This window comes from Aotus nancymaae, unplaced genomic scaffold (genome assembly GCF_030222135.1).
Source record: "Aotus nancymaae isolate 86718 unplaced genomic scaffold, 86718_ANA_hifiasm-v0.15.2.pri h1tg000057l, whole genome shotgun sequence".
Taxonomy (NCBI): Eukaryota; Metazoa; Chordata; class Mammalia; order Primates; family Aotidae; genus Aotus; species Aotus nancymaae.
In genome coordinates, this window is record NW_026988471.1 from 37,864,669 (window position 1) to 37,881,620 (window position 16,952).

The 16,952-nt window shown below is 38.2% G+C and overlaps 1 protein-coding gene and 1 non-coding gene across 3 annotated transcripts in view; one reads left to right on the top strand and one right to left on the bottom strand.

Annotated features, from left to right (window-relative positions):
* The window catches only part of SOS1 (SOS Ras/Rac guanine nucleotide exchange factor 1), a 133,987-nt gene that overhangs the window by 88,308 nt on the left and 28,727 nt on the right, over nucleotides 1–16,952 (bottom strand). The gene's annotated exons all lie outside the window — the stretch shown is intronic.
* Nucleotides 4,541–4,647, top strand: LOC135269752 (U6 spliceosomal RNA). Its single transcript, XR_010338016.1, has one exon. It is a non-coding gene; the product is annotated as a U6 spliceosomal RNA (small nuclear RNA).

A 16,952-nucleotide genomic window follows, 5' to 3' on the forward strand; every position in this document is an offset into this window, starting at 1 on the left:
TGTATTTATTTGTATTCAAGTAAATACAAACAAAAACTATGATACATTATTTTACAACTACTCTTTTGATAAAAATTCTAAAATCCAAGAATATCAAGTATTGGTAAAGATGTAAAGAAATGTGAGCTTTCATCCATTACTGGTGGGAGTATAAAATAAGAATCTGGATTAAAGTTTAAGATTACCTAGTAAAGTAAAATACACACACACAATATGATCCAGCAATTCCACTTCTAAGTACATTATAGGAAGGGTCCCCAACACCTGGCTGCCGACCAATAAATGCTCCCCACTCCCATTAGGAACCAGGCAGCACAGCAGGTGAGCAGTCTGCTAGAGAGCATCACCGCCTCAGCTCCGCCTGTCAGATCAGCAGAAGCATTAAATTCACATTCTCACAGGACCGTGAACCCTATTGTGAACTGTGCATGTGAGGGATCTAGGTTGCGCACCTTATGAGAATCTAATTCCTGATGATCTGAGGTGAAACAGTTTTATCCCCAAAACATCCCCCCAACCATGGAAAAATTGTCTTCCATGAAACCAGTCCCTGGTGCCAAAAAGGTTGGACACTGCTATATTATAGAACTCTTATATGTGTACAACAGATAAACAAGCACAAAAATGTTAACAGTAATGCTTAATAAGCAAAACTTGGAGACAACCAGAATGTCCATCAACATTAGAATGTACCAATACATTACAGTAGATTTAGAAAACGAATATAAGTACCAGTGCAAATTAATGACCTCCAATTACACATAACATAAATGAATCTGAAAAACATAAAATGAGGCAAAAATATGTTACAGAACAGTATAAACAATATGATTCCATTTATATGAAGTTCAGAGAAAAGCAAAACCAAACCATGTTCCTTGTTTAGAAATTTATTCATATGTGACAAAACTATAAAGTAATTTAAGTAGCTTATTAATCTAAAACTCAGTTATTACCTCCGGGGGAGGGGAAAGAAGATGCAATCAGGAAAATACAAAAGCCTTTAAAAGTATTAGAAATACTTTTTTTTTTTTTTTTTTTTTGAGATGGAGTCTTGCTCTGTTGCCCAGGCTGGAGTGCAGTGGCCTGATCTCAGTTCACAGCAACCTCTGCCTCCCAGTTCAAGTGACTCCTGCCTCAGCCTCCTGAGTAGCTGGGATTACAGGCATGCACCACTGTGCCTGGCTAATTTTTGTATTTTTAGTAGAGACAGAGCTTCACCATGTTGGTCAGGCTGGTATCAAACTCCTGACCTCGTGATCCACCTGCCTCAGCCTCCCAAAGTGCTCGGATTACAGGCGCGAGCCACTGTGCCTGGCTGGAAATACTTCATTTTTTAACCTGTATGTTAGGTACATACATGTTCATTTTATTATTATTTAAACCAGCAGTCTCCAACCTTTTTGGCACCAGGGACTGGTTTTGTGAAGACAGTGTTTCCACAGACTGGGGAGTGGTGGGTGGGGAACCATGCCTAAAGTCAGTGGTCTCCAACCTTTTTGGCACCAGGGACCAGTTTTGGGAAAGACAATTTTTCCACAGACTGGGGTGGGGAGGATGGTTTTGGGATGATTCAAGTGCATTACATTTATTGTTTACTTTATTTCTATTATTATTGCATTGTAATATACAAAAAAATTATTGCATTGCCAACATGGGGAAACCCTGTCTCTACTAAAATTATATGACTCACCATAATGTAGAATCAGTGGGAGCCCTGAGCTTGTTTTCCTGCAACTAGGTGGTCCTATCTGCAGCGGATGGGAGACAGTGACAGATCATCAGGCATTAGATTCTCATAAGGAGCATGCAACCTAGGTCTCTGACATGCACAGTTCACAACGGGTTTTGAGCTCCTGAGAATCTAATGCCTCCACTGATCTGAAGAGGCAGAGCTCTGGCAGTAATGCAAGCGATGGTTAGTGGCTGTAAACAGAGATGAAGGTTTGCTCACCTCTTCCTCATGGCCTGGTTCCTAACAGGCCATGGACAGGTATCAGTCTGTAGTCTGGGGGTTGGGGACCCTTAATTTAAATTGAACATTTAAACTAAAGTTATATGCACTCCTTTTAATGTATATTTTAAAAGCTTTAAGAAATTAAAATATTTTTCACATTTCAAAGCTTTAAGAAATTAAAATTTTTCTACTTTTGAAATTTTTAAGTATTTTCTTCAATGCATGTTACAAATATAAATAGTATATCACTTTTTAAAGTAAACAAAACACTCATTTTTAATTTGGATGCTGAGTATTGTGAAAAACAATAAATTGATACAACTACAAACCTGGTCCTGGCATTTAGGTATATGAGATTTTACAAGTTTTCAACTGTATTTTTTTTTTTTTTTTTTGCAATAATAGCCTGGTAATAACCAAATTAGAATTTGTTGGCTATCGATAAAGGGTATTTTATCAGCAACAGAAACGATTTAAAAACTTGGAAGAATTGTGATAGGCTAGCTAAAATACAACCTACAAAATAATTTTTGTAAGGCCAGGAACAGTGTCTCACACCTATAATACCAGTACTTTGGAAGGCTGAGGCAGGAGTATTGCTTCAGCCTAGGAGTTCAAGACCAGCCTGGGTAACATAGTGATACCTTGTCTCTCAAAAAAAAAAAAAAATCAAAAAATTATCTGGGCTTAGGTGGTCCCAGCTATTCTGGAGGCTCAGGAGGCTGAGCCCAGGAGTTCAAAGCTCCAGTGATCTATGATTTTGCCACTGCACTTCAGCCTGGGTGACAGAGTGAGACCCTGTCTCAAAAACAAGAAAAAAATTTTTTATAGCTGTAATACAAGATAGTGCTTATTTATTAGTAAAGACTGTTCATAGTGGCTAGGTGTGGTGGCTCAGGCCTGTAATCCCAGCATTTAGGGAGGCATGAGCGAGCAGATCACTGGAGGTCAGCAGTTCGAGACCAGCCTGGCCAACATGGTGAAACCCCGTCTCTACTAAAAATTTAAAAATTAGCTAGCCACAGCAACCTGTAGGTGTAATCCCGGCTACTCGGGAGGCTGAGGCAGGAGAACTGTTTGAACCCAGGAGTTGGAGGTTGCAGTGAGCAGAGATCACGCCACTGCACTCCACCCCGGGCAACACAGTGAGACACCGTCTTGCGGAGGAAAAAAACTTGCCAGGCGTGTTAGCTCACGCTTGTAATCCCAGCACTTTGGGAGGCTGAGGCAGTCAGATCACCTAAGGTTAGGAGTTTGTGACCAGCCTTGCCAACATGGGGAAACCCTTTTTCTACTAAAAATACAAAAATTAGCCGGGCATGGTAGTGGGTGCCTTAATTCCAGCTACTTGGGAGGCTAAGGCAGAAGAATCACTTGAACCCAGGAGGCAATAGTTGCAGTGAGTGCCAGCTGGGATTAAGGCGACCACGACCATGCCCGGCTAAAATTTTTGCACTCCAGCCTGGCCGACAGAGCAAGACTCTCTCAAAAAGATAGAATGTTCATAGCTATTAAATTAATAAATATTGGGATATATTGTTATAAAAACTTGCTTATTCAACCTTTTTTGATAAAACCAATTTTTTTTAAAAAGTGTGAGTACACAGGTGCATATATTTATGAGGTATATGAGATACTTTGATACAGATATGTAATGCATACTAGTTACATCATGGTAAATGGGGTATCCATTCCCTCAAGCATTTACCCTTTGTGTTACAAACAATCCAGTTATACTTTGTTATTTAAAAATGTACAATTAAACTATTACTGACTATAGTCGCTCTGTTGTGCTATCAAATACTAGGTCTTATTCATTCTAACTACTTTTTGTACCCAGTAGCCATCCCCACATCCCTGTAAAAACTTGCCTGTTCAATCTTTAAGACTAATTGGAAACAGTAAATAGTTAATTATTAATATTTAGTTCATAAGAGTTTTTTGGGCTGGGCATGGTGGCTCATGCTTGTATCTCAGCACTTTGGGAGGCCGAGGTGGGTGGATCACGAGGTCAGGAGTTTGAGACCAGCCTGGCCAAGATGGTGAAACCCAATCTCCATTAAAAATACAAAAATTAGCCGGGTACCTGTAACCCCAGCTACTCGGGGGACTAAGGCAGGAGAATCGCTTGAACCTGGGAGGTGGAGGTTGCAGTGAGACAAGATCGTGTCACTGCACTCTAGACTGGGTGACAGAACAAGACTCCGTCTCAAAAAAAATAAATAAATAAAAAAGTTTTTGTTTTTTGGTGGATTTTTGTCTTTGAGATGTGTTCTCATATGTTAAGCAGTATAGAAGGCGTTTGAGAAAGCAGAGTAAGACAATGTTCCAGTCCTCACAAAGCTTACATTATTTGTGCTATTGTTAGCTTTGTGTTACCACATCTTTCCCTTTTCCTCTACGTTTCTGGCAAAAACAAACAAACAAAAAACCCAGATCTATGTTAATCAAAGAATAAAGAGAAACAGGGAAAACCCAGAGGTATCTTATGGTAATAATCAAACTTTACTGTAAATTTTTACTTTAAATTTATTAGAGAACAGCTTGAAATCTAGCTAGGTCTGAGGCTCAAGAAACAGCTTAGTGCTCGCTTTGGCAGCACATATACTGAAATTGGAACGATACAGAGAAGATCAGCATGGCTCCCGTGCAAGGATGACATGTATATTCGTGAAGTATTCCATTTGTTATTATTTTAATTTAAAAAAAAAAAGACAGCTTATGGCCAAAAACATGGATCTGGGATTCATCCAATCACCCCAGGTGTCAAAGTCAAAAGAAAAATGTAGACACAAACCTGTAAATTTGTTTTATTTGGGAAGAAAGAATTGTAACTTGGGGCACACACATAGACTGGGTGGTCTTCAGTATGTCCAAAGAACAAAGATATGGTTGGGAGTTTTATAAAGAAGAGGAAATGTTATGTGTGGTCTTGAGAGAAAGTTTATTGGTATTAGTAAGACTTTGGGGAGCTGGTAAGCTCCAGCTGGTGAGCAAAATTAGTCCCAGAGCTATAGCAAGTTATCTCAGCAGATGTAGATAAAACTGGTTTTTGGTTATAAATAGGCAGTTTTAGCTGCCAGACTTGCAGAGAATTACATTTCTAGAGCAATGTTATAGACCCTGAATGTGCGTTCCCCTTGGCCCCTCAACTGATTTAGCTGAGTATGACAAAAATGACCTGATTTGATGATTAACTTTCACAGACGTAATAGCAGAAATAGAAGTAGATAAAAATCTCCTATTCCAAGGTGGAAAGGAGCAATTTAGATAAAGCAGAATGGGATCTTGGGAAGCACCTACATCTACTGCAAGCAGACAAAGATGAAGCAAAAGAATCAGGAAATGGTGGTTAGGGTATATTCTTAAGGAAGTCAGGAGAAGTAATACACAAAAACCAGTCTCCAGGAGCTTCAAATGTTGCAAAACACAAACAGAATATTTGTAAAAGAACAATTAATGTAGCAATACCACAGAATTAGTGGCCTATGAGAGAAGAATATGAATAGAGTAGCTCGAGCAAAACCCAAATTATATGCAGTTGAGGAGTAGATGGAAGGAGAAAGATCGGAAGAGGGATCCTGAATGCAGACTGTTCTTGGAAAACGTATTCTCATACCTTACAAGTAGAAATGCTAACCAATATGGATGTTTTTGAAAAGTAATTTGACAACTACTTTCAAAATTAAAAATATACCCTTTGCCCAGAGAATACATTTTTGGGAATTTATCCTATAAAAATGAAAGGATATACAAAGATTTTATTGCATGGTGGCAAAAACCAGAAATAATGTAAATGATTACCAGTAAGGGAATGGTTGGATACATTGTGGAAAATGATTGTTAAGGGCTGAATAGTGTCCCTCCAAAATTCATATGCTGAAGTCCTAAGCCCCAGTACCTCAGAATGTGAATATATTTTGAGATAACGTCTTTAGAGAGGTAATTAAGTTAAAATGAGGTCATTAGGGCAGGCCTGAATCCAATCCAAGACTGATACCTTAATAAGAGGAGGAAATTTGGACACAGAAGAAAGACCACATAAAGAAACAGGGAGAAGACAGCCATCTATAACTCAAGGAGAGAGGCCTCAGAAAAAAACAACCCACCAACATCTTTATCTTGGGTTTCTAGTCTCCAAAACTGTGAGAAAATTAATTTCTGTTATTTAAGTCACTCAGTCTGTGGTACTTTGTTATGGCACCCCTCGCAAACTAATACAACTATACATGTAGCCATGAAAAAGAACAAATTAGAGCTATTCTTAAGTGAGAAAAGAAGGTATTCCACAAGTTATTCTTAAGAGAAAAAAAGAAACTCACAGAAGAATGTAAAATACAGGGAATTCTAAAAAAAAAAAAAAAAAAACCCACATATACATACACGTGTATGTGTAACTGTAAGTACATATTTACACACGAGCATGACAGCAAAACATAGCAGAATATTATCTTCCTTGTCAACATGGGTTATAAATGGTTCTGAGCAAGGCAGGGATGTGGACAGAAGAGAAGAAAAAGGGGGAAAGGGAAAGAATGAATCATTCTTCCCCCAAAACTCTACTAAAAATTATTTATGCATATTTATAACATTTATGCCTATGTGTATATAAAATATAAATTTAAAATTTTTCATTGGTATGTGGTTTACTCCAGTGTATATATTAGCCATGGGAAAGACATATTTAAAGTCCTTTCCCACAGAAAATAACTACACACATCAAATTGCAAACATGTGTCAAGTGCTAAATTCATATCATCTTTCATGTGTTTTGCTTTAAAAACAGTAATGACCTTTCTAAACAACTTTTTAAAAATATTACTATGTGATAACAGAGTTCTCACCAATAAAACAAGGAACTGACTCAAGAAAAGTGTCTCTGATGGTTTTTTAGTTCCTCTTCAACTATGCTCTTTATCTTCCAAAAGTGGCATGTATCCCTTTATCAATGATGTCCCGACACAGATAGGGGCACTTTATCAAATTCCCAGTGTTTTTTTCTGCTAGTGCTCCCATCCAACCTACTCTATTTTTATTTTTATTTATTTTTTTGAGATAGGGTCAATCGATCCTTCTGCCTTGGCCTCCCAAAGTATTGGGATTCCAGGCATGGGCCACCACAGTCATCCTACCCTATGTTAAGTTTCAACCACATTCTAAGAGGTGTATTTAAAGCTGGAGTGGCAATTCACAATACATGTGATATGTGTCTACTGTCTATCATTGGCAGTCTTCCTTAAAATGCCAACAGATGGCAACTGTGATCTGAGTATCTTTCTAGTAAACCAAAACCATAACAAGCAAGAAAAAAAACTTTTTAAAATTAGAACGTCTCCAAATAAATCAGGTTCCCTGACATACGACCACTTCACAGTAAACTGATTTACTAGGCGAACAGATTTCCTCACATTTATACAAACTATCATTTCTAGATAGTAAAACGGTCAATGTCATCTGTGAATTCTACCTATGAATTTTATTCAGTTTCAGACTTTCTGAGTAATGGGGAGGCTGTATCCCAAATAGGATACATGCACACATGCAACAGATAGTATAAAAGATACAACCCCACGCTCATGGTGCTTAGAAGTACAGTATGGGAACTAGACATTAAACAAATAATTTATTTAAAAATAATAATAAAAACATAACTATGTAAGAGGCAGAGTAGTAAAAAGGTTAAGTGTGGGCTACATTGTCTACATTCAAATCTTTGTTTTTTCAATTACCAGACTGTAATCCTGAGCAAATTACTTACTCCTTCTGGTAACATCACGTACCAATATATTGTCGATCTTTAGTAAATGTTACCTGTAGCTATTATTGACGTTCTTTAAAAGTATAGGACATGAGGCTACAAAATGGGTGTTAACCTAGTGGTTCTGGAAAAGATTAAAGCTGAAAGGTGAGCAGAATTTAGGTGAAAAGTGTATTGGTGAAGTGAGAGGGATAACATTCTAGGCAAAGGAAACAATGTATACAAGTGAAGGGGACAGTGAAGGAAATGAAATTAGAGCTAGGTAGGGCCCAGATCACTGGCCAGAGGCAGGTGCATATACTAGGATAAGGAATACTGTAAGATGAGCAGATGTTTCTATAACTGGGAGAGGGAACAAGAGATCAAAAGTTCCGGACCCCATTATGCTTGAGAGCTTTGAGACATGCAATTAGCAAACACGCAATTTAACATATTAGATATTGGTAAGCAAGCCTGGATTACATTTTTAATAATTTTATCATATAATGCCTCTATCCTATCAAAATAAGAAGTGGTTAGATATTAAATCACTGTAAAATAAAAAATGCCCTTCCCCAACAATTCCATGTTGGTAGACAGGAAGGCTAGAGGAAAACTAGTGTAAAACAGGAATACTAGAAATGGCTTTTCCCCACATCTTTCTGCTTTACTAAAACATGGCTGGATGTCCTAGGAAAGGGAGGGAGTCTGCTGACTCCAGGCTCAACTGTAGTAAATATATTCTTCAAAAGGGAAATAGTCACAGGTGTTTGTTTGGTTGTTTGTGACAGAGGCTCTTCTATCGCCCAGGCTGGAGTGCAGTGGTGCAATCTCGGCTCACTGCAACCTCAGTCTCCCTGGTTTAAGTGATTCTCCTGCCTCAGCCTCCCAAGTGGCTGGGATTGCAGGCACCTGCCACCATGCCTGGCTAATTTTTGTATTTTTAGTAGAGACAAGGTTTCCCCATTTTAACCAGGCTGGTCTTTAACTCCTGACCTCAGGTGATCCACCTCAGCCTCCCAAAGTGCAGGGATTACAGGCATGAGCCACTGCCATTGCTTTTTTCTAAAATAGTCACTTTGCTTCATTCGTACTCTCATGAAAGTCTGTTTTTCCTCACAAATTGGCCAAAATTAAAATTTTAACTTAAATTTGATGTCACTCCTTCACCTAAAATCCTCGAATGTTTTACTATCACTAATGCTAAAGCCCTACATGAAGTGGTCCTTGTCTATCTCTACAAATCTAACTTTTGTCATTCTTCTTCATATATACTATACTGGTTGCTTTTTTTCTTTTTGGAGACAGGGTTTCACTCTTTCACCCAGGCTGGAATATAGTGGGAGGATCATGGCTCACTGCACACACTGCTGTCTTGATGTTTCTTGTACACCCCAAGCTTGTCCTGCTTCATGGTCTTACAGTAACTACCCTCTCCTAGGGTGCTCCTCCATCAGATTTTTTTGCATGACTGGCTGCTTCTGAACATTCTGGTCTCTTCTCAAATGTCACCTCCTCAGAGGGGCGGTCCTTGGCCTTTATTTTTAAAAGTACCACCTCCTCTCCTGCCTCTCAGACCCTACTTATCACAACCTGCTTTATTTTCTTTATTCTACTTACTCTTATCTAAAACCACAGTATTTCTCTGTCTATTTATTTCTCTGCTTTCTCCTACTGGAATGTGAGAGACTTTGCCTGATCACCCGCTCTCTCCTGGTATCTAGAATACTGCTTGGCATTTCTGTTGGCAGGTTGAATGAATAAATGATTAAAAAACAAAACACTAAATAAATTTATAATTCAAGAAAAAGCAACTTGGAATTTTACAAAACTAAAATCTGAAAGTGTGATATGAAATAAAATATCTTCAAAGCAAGACAAATTTAAACCCATTTGAAAGCTCTTAGTTATAAAAATAGTCTCTCCAAACTAGGCATTTGAGAAAAACTTCATATTACTTAAATTCTCAAATTAAAGCTTAAAATGAAAACAATTTACTTCTAAATATCAAAGTGCTACAATGTTAACGTCAGAACTTTAATGAGACACTATTATTTCTTTGGTAAAATGTGACTCTTAAAAAGTCATGTTAAGCATGCACAAAGATCTCAAAAAAATCAATTATTAATCCTATAGAAATACTTTAATTTTTAAAATAAATGCATTTTTTAAACTAACATGATTTAACAAAAGGATATCTAACCTTCCAATGATCTTGAAAAATAGGCACTATTTTCTCCTATACATATAATGAAGATATACAGGCCATTCTTCCATAAGTGAATAATTAAGACCTGGGTTAGAATCTTTTCTTTTTCTATTATATTTTCCTGAAATGCATGATCATCTATGTGGTTAGTTCTTCGTAAACTACAGTAGTAAACAATTTCTAGTGTTATTGCAATGAGGAGGTACATTTGTGTACTCTATAGCAAAGTACTGGCAATTCAAATGACTTGGTGCCACTTACACTTTCACTTCCACCAAGACATGACAGGGTCAGAGTCTGACATGAAGGTGTTGAGTGTTTTTGATTACAATGCCATTATCAAGTATAAGCAGTTCTGTTCATAGATTATTTTCACATTCAACAAATATATTCTTCTGGTAGGTTTTTACTAAATTAAGATCATTTCACACAATATCTAATCTATTTGTTAAGAAGTAAAAGGAAACAACAAGCACAAAAGCCCAGAGATGGGAGATTGTTTAGAGGAACAAACAGCAAGGAGACCAGTGCGACTAGAGCAGAGTCAGCAGAGTTGATGAGATCAGAGAGACAGCAGGAGGCCAGATCACTTAAGAACTTTGACTTTTGAGTGTGATGGAGTGGCAATTATGAAAAGCCAAATGGAAGGCCTTTACATTCTCTTTATAAGGATACATTGCAACTTTTACTGTAAGGAACAAAAAGTTCATTGCTATAATTTCAGATTCCATGTTGCAATTAACCTATAAGAAACCACCACTTGGCCGGGTGCAGTGGCTCACGCCTGTAATCCCAGCACTTTGGGAGGCCGAGGCGGGTGGATCACGAGGTCAAGAGATCAAGACCATCCTGGCCAACATGGTGAAACCCCGTCTCTTCTAAAAATACAAAAAAATTAGCTGGGCGTGGTGGCACGCGCCTGTAGTCCCAGCTACTCGGGAGGCTAACGCAGGAGAATTGCTTGAACCCAGAAGGTGGAGGTTGCAGTGAGCCGAGGTCGCGCCACTGCACTCCAGCCTGGCGCCTGGTGACGGAATTAGACTCTGTCTCAAAAAAAAAAAAGAAACCACCACTTGAGGGGTTTGACATCAAAGAAGAATACAGTGTTCATAATATCTGAAAAACCTGTTAAATACCTTTTCTCTTTTCAAATATTTATATGCAGGAGGCTGAATTTTTCTTCATATATTTCAACTAAAACAGCGTATCACAACCGACTGAATGCAGAAACAGAAAATGAGAATCCAGATTGTACTATTAAGAGATTTGCAGGCTGGACGCAGTGGCACCTGTAATCCCAGGACTTTGGGAGGCCAAGGCAGGCAGATCACGAGGTCAGGAGTTCAGACCAGCCTGGCCAGCATGGTGAAACCCCATCTCTACTAAAAATACAAAAATTAGTCGGGCATGGTGGCAGGCACCTGTAGTACCGTTACTTGGGAGGCTGAGGCAGAAGAATCGCTTGAACCCAGGAGGCGGAGGTTTCAGTGAGCTGAGATCATCCTAGGCATGATCTCCAGCCTAGGCAACAAAGCAAGACTCTCTCGAAACAAAGAGAGAGAGTTGCAAAAATAGTAAACAATGCCACTCTTTGCTGATTTTTTTGTTTTGTTTTGGGAAACAGTTATTTTCTTTTTCTTTTTTTGTTTTTTCTTTCTTGGAAAACAGCTATTTTTTCCAAGAAATAAAATGTTATTGTTAACATGTAATGGGTTCATTATTTTTAAATAAATAAATATTGAAAATTTTAATTTTATTTAAAAATTGATGTGTATAATGCATACAAACAGTACTTTTGGAGAGTCTCAATATTTTTTTAGGAATGTGAAGAAGGCTGGCGCAGTGGCTCACGCCTGTAATCCTGGCACTTTGGGAGGTCGAGGCAGGTGGATCATGAGGTCAGAAGTTCAAGACCAGCCTGGCCAAGATGATGAAACCCCCATCTCTACTAAAAATACAAAAAATTAGCCGGGCATGGTAGTGGGCGCCTGTAATCCCAGCTCCTCTTGGGAGGCTGAGGCAGAGAATTGCTTGAACCCAGGAGGCAGAGGTGGCAGTGAGCCAAGATTACACTACTGCACTTCAGCCTGGGCAAGAGGGAGACTCCATCTCAAAAAAAAAAAAAAAGTTAAGGGGTCCTGAGACCAAAAAACTTGAGAACTACTATCTACCAATCTAAGATGCCCTGGAATAACATTCTCCATTATCAGTAACAATTTCTAAGGATTCTTTGTTAGGTTAACTAAGAAAAATCTATTTACAAATAACGTAGCCACATACATCATCCCTATTCCCCTAACAAAACCACAAGCCATAAACCTGTTAGTCCAATGGTTTTCAAAATTTTTATATGGGGAGAAGCTCCAAAGAGAAATCTTCACTGAGCCATAATATACAATACAAATAAAAGTAGGGCCAAACAGGTTAAAATGAGGGTGGTGTCTTCAGCCTCCAGTTTATCCTTCCTCTCAGCTACCATAAAAGCTATCTAAGGCACTTCATACAGTTACACTGAATGAAATTTTAAAATCTCTATTTTAAACCAGTTGTTCAAATTTGCTGCTTGCAAAAGTTTCAGAAAGATTCTGGTATTGTTTCACAATGATCATTTTCAACTCCACCTTCCAGTAGACACCAGATGTATGGCATTTCCATCTATACAGAGAACCACAAAACTGTTTAAATCCCAGAGAATTCTCATACTACTGAGAACGTCTAGGGATTCCAGTTTGAGAAACTACTTGATTACTCGTAGATGGGTACAGATAAACCTGAAAAGGCTTCCTGTAGGAAGACACACTATGATTAAGCTAGGGGAAAAGTCTTAGCTCAGAGATGAGAGATTCGGTTAGGAAAAGCTAAGGTAAGGCATATTTCCTAGGTTATGAAGAGAACTAACAGCCAGGCAGAATGTGGCTCTCAAGTACCAAAGTTCTGCAGGCTACATTCAAAAGTTTATGTCTGAGACACTGAAATAACTCCTCATTACTGAATCTGGAGCGGAAGTGCATTTCCCACTCTAATGAGTTCTATATTCCAAGCAAAATTAAAATGATGAAAACACACCAAGCCTTAATAGGAATGCTTGCTCCTGAGATAAAAATTATTTCAATTCCACATATTCTGAAATTTATATACGATAAAGCTGTGTGCAAAGAGGACAGAAGGGAATCATCAGAGTTTCAACAATGAAGCAGGAAAATTATTTTAACAACATTACAGAATGGTTGAAATAGACTGTTGGCTGTATAGAAGTCTAGGCATGTGCTGACCAAAGGTAACTAGAAAATAATTTGACAAGTCAGTCAACAGTGCCTTCAATCTATTTTTAATGTTTAATAGTATTTTTCTATGCATTTTACACTTGATACCTGAGAAGCTAGATATGTGTGTGGAGCTACCTATTTGGCTACCCAAATTCCTCCCATGAAGCAAACAATGTAGATCATCTAATTTAGAAAAACAAACCTTGATTGACTACTAAGCTGAAGGGCTAAAAGAAAAGAGATTTTAATAATTCGGCAATTATTAAAATGAACATCTACAAGCCTATAACCTAGACAGGGGAAAGCAAGACTTTTTCCTTAAGCAGACTTGGCTAGGGAGATAGAATTTTTAAAAGGAGGAAGAGGACAGACTTATATTTTTTCTATTACATACCCCTTCCTCATCATTCCCTCTAAACTTTCTAATAGGTGTCAGACGTCTCTAAAAAACAACCTGTGGATTCTACTCAATTTTATGAGTTTATTGATGGAAATCTGTGCCACATCTCACTGGCACATATTCTTCAGCTATTTCTTTCTCATATGTTTTAAGAACAGAATGAAAGAGATGCCTATAAGACATACCTTTTAAAAATTATTTAGCAGGCTAAATTAATGTATTACTTTGGGGTAAAATAATCAAATAGCATTTGGCACATAATCAAGTAAAGTCATTTCAAATAACTTAAGCTTATTTATTATCTGATAAAATGTTACCAAAGAGATCTGTATTTGAAAGTCACTAAAAATATCTTAGCTGAAATACATTTTTACTTTTCTTCAAGCAATAAAGACCTGCCAGAAATAAACTCCCTAAGAACTATCTATACCTACCAATAATTAGCTATACAATCTTGGATTGAGATTTAACTAATCTCTGAGGGGTGAGGAGAAGTGGATGATCTATAAAGTATCTTTAAGCTTAAGAGTTTTTATTATTTTATTAAACTCAAGGAAACTCATGAGGATCTGACAGGAGACAAGCATCCATGGAAAAAAGTGGACTTTATATCTAAAAGAAACCCATGGATTTAGGCACAAACCATGACTAAATATAAAAACTTTATATATGCAAATATATGCAAATTGAAGAGATGCAAATATGAGCTATAAATAAAAATTTTATTTTTATCAGGTAGAAATTCTTATATATCAGCATATCACTAATTCTTTATGACAGTTATAGGGATTATTAAGGAAGTGGTCCATGAACCAAAGCATCAACATGTTCTGTTAAAATTATAAATTCCTGGACCCCTACTCGAGACTTTCTGATTCAGAAACTCTGGGAACGGAGGCTAGCAAAGAATGTTTTAACAAGTTGTCCGAGTGATTCTGATGCTTGATAAAGTTTGGCAATCACTGATCTAAAGCACAAGACTTTTTTTTTTTTTTGAGATGGAGTTTCGCTCTTGTTACCCAGGCTGGAGTGCAATGGCGCGATCTCGGCTCACCGCAACCTCCACCTCCTGGGTTCAGGCAATTCTCCTGCCTCAGCCTCCTGAGTAGCTGGGATTACAGGCACGCGCGACCATGCCCAGCTAATTTTTTTTGTATTAGTAGAGATGGGGTTTCATCATATTGACCAGCATGGTCTCGATCTCTTGACCTTGTGATCCACCCGCCTCGGCCTCCCAAAGTGCTGGGATTACATTCTTTTTCTTTTTTTTTTGAGACAGGGTCTCACTCTATCACCCAGGCTGGAGGGCAGCGGCGCCATCTCAGCTCATTGCAACCTCTGCCTCCCAGGCTCAGCCTCAAGTGATACTCCCACCCCAGTCTCCCCAGTAGCTGGGATTACAGGCATGCACCACCATGCCCCGCTAATTTTTTGCATTTTTGGTAGGGACGGGGTTTCACCATGTTGCCCGGGTATGTCTTAAACTGCTGAGCTCAAGCAATCCACGTGCCTCAGTCTCCCAAAGTGCTGGGATTATAGATGTGAACCACTGGGCCCACAGAAGTTAATTCTTAACCATTAATTAAAACAATTTAAGTGCTGAACATTATCATTTCTTGGAAATAAAATGTCTATATAAGCTTTAAATTAACTATTTTTAAGGCCGGGCGCGGTGGTTCACGCCTGTAATCCCAACACTTGGGGAGGCTGAGGCGGGTGGATCACGAGGTCAAGAGATCGAGACCATCCTGGTCAACATGGTGAAACCCTGTCTCTACTAAAAATACAGAAAATTAGCTGGGCATGGTGGCGTGTGCCTGTAATCCCAGCTGCTCGGGAGGCTGAGGCCGGAGAATTGCCTGAACCCAGGAGGTGGAGGTTGCGGTGAGCCAAGATCGCGCCATTGTACTCCAGCCTGGGCAACAAGAGCGAAAGAAACTCCATCTCAAAAAAAAAAAAAAAAAAAAAAAAAAAAAAATTAACTATTTTTAAATTTACATATTTTTATTTGGAAATGTTTATATCAGCACAGCAAAATCAAATTATAGAGACACTGGGCATCATTAGTTTATTACAAAAGAGACGTGAAAATTATTTTACACGATAGAATGTAAATAGGCAGCTTCATGTTGATGCCATTTCAACAGTGATTTATTTCAGTCTATATACCTTGGAAGAATGTCACCATCTCTAAATGAGAAGTAATCCTTGTTGCCTAGCAATACTTCGGTGCCTACATATTCTGGGAGAACTTTATCTCCAACTTACATGCTAACTGGTTAATTCTCCACCCTTTACTTTAGAGTCTGATCCAATATCTACTGTCACTTACAATAATTTTCTGGAGATTTTTCTGGAAGTATAATGTCTCCTTTGGTTACAGTTTCAGCCACATTCCTTTCAATCAATACAGTCATACAGTGGAAGAAACTTTCTAAAAGCTTGTCCTGATAAAACTCCCACTGCTGCACCTTGTACTCTGCTCTTCTAAATTAACTATTCTTTATTAATCATGATACTGTATCTATAAGAAGACTTCACTTCACATAATGGGAAAAAATATTTGCAATTCATATATATGATAAGGAACTTATATTCAGAATATACAAAAAACTCTTACAACTCAACAATAAAAAGACAAATAACCCAATTTTAAAATGGGTAAAGGATCTGAATAGACACTTCTTCAAACAAGATTTACAAATGTTCCATATGCACATGAAAAAACGTTCATCATTAATTATTAAGGTAATACAAATGAAAACCGTAACGAGATATTGCTTCATACCCACTAGGATGGTTAGAATAAAAAAGACAAGTGTTGGTAAAAATACAGAGAAATTGAAACCTTTTGACAGTGCTGTTGGGAATGAAAATATGCAGCTATTCTTTTTTTTTTTTTTGAGACGGAGTTTCGCTCTTGTTGCCTAGGCTGGAGGGCAATGGCATGATCTCAGCTCACCACAACCTCTGCCTCCTGGGTTCAAGCAATTCTCCTGCCTCAGCCTCCCGAGTAGCCGGGACTACAGGCATGTACCACCACACTCAGCTAATTTTTGTATTTTTAGTGGAGATGGGATTTCACCATATAGTCCAGGCTGGTCTCAAACTCCCGACCTTGTGATCCACTCGCCTTGGCCTCCCTAAGTGCTGGGATTACAGGCCTGAGCCATTGTGCCCGGTCTTATCCAGCTATTCTTAATAGCCAATAGGTAGAAGCAACCCAAATGTTCATCTATTGATGAATGCATAAACAAAATGTTGTACATGTCAATGCAACGCAATACTATTTAGCCATAAAACAAAATGAAGTACTGATACATGCTAAAATACAGATGAATCTTGAAAACATTTTGCTAAATGAAAAAAGCCAGTCATGAAGA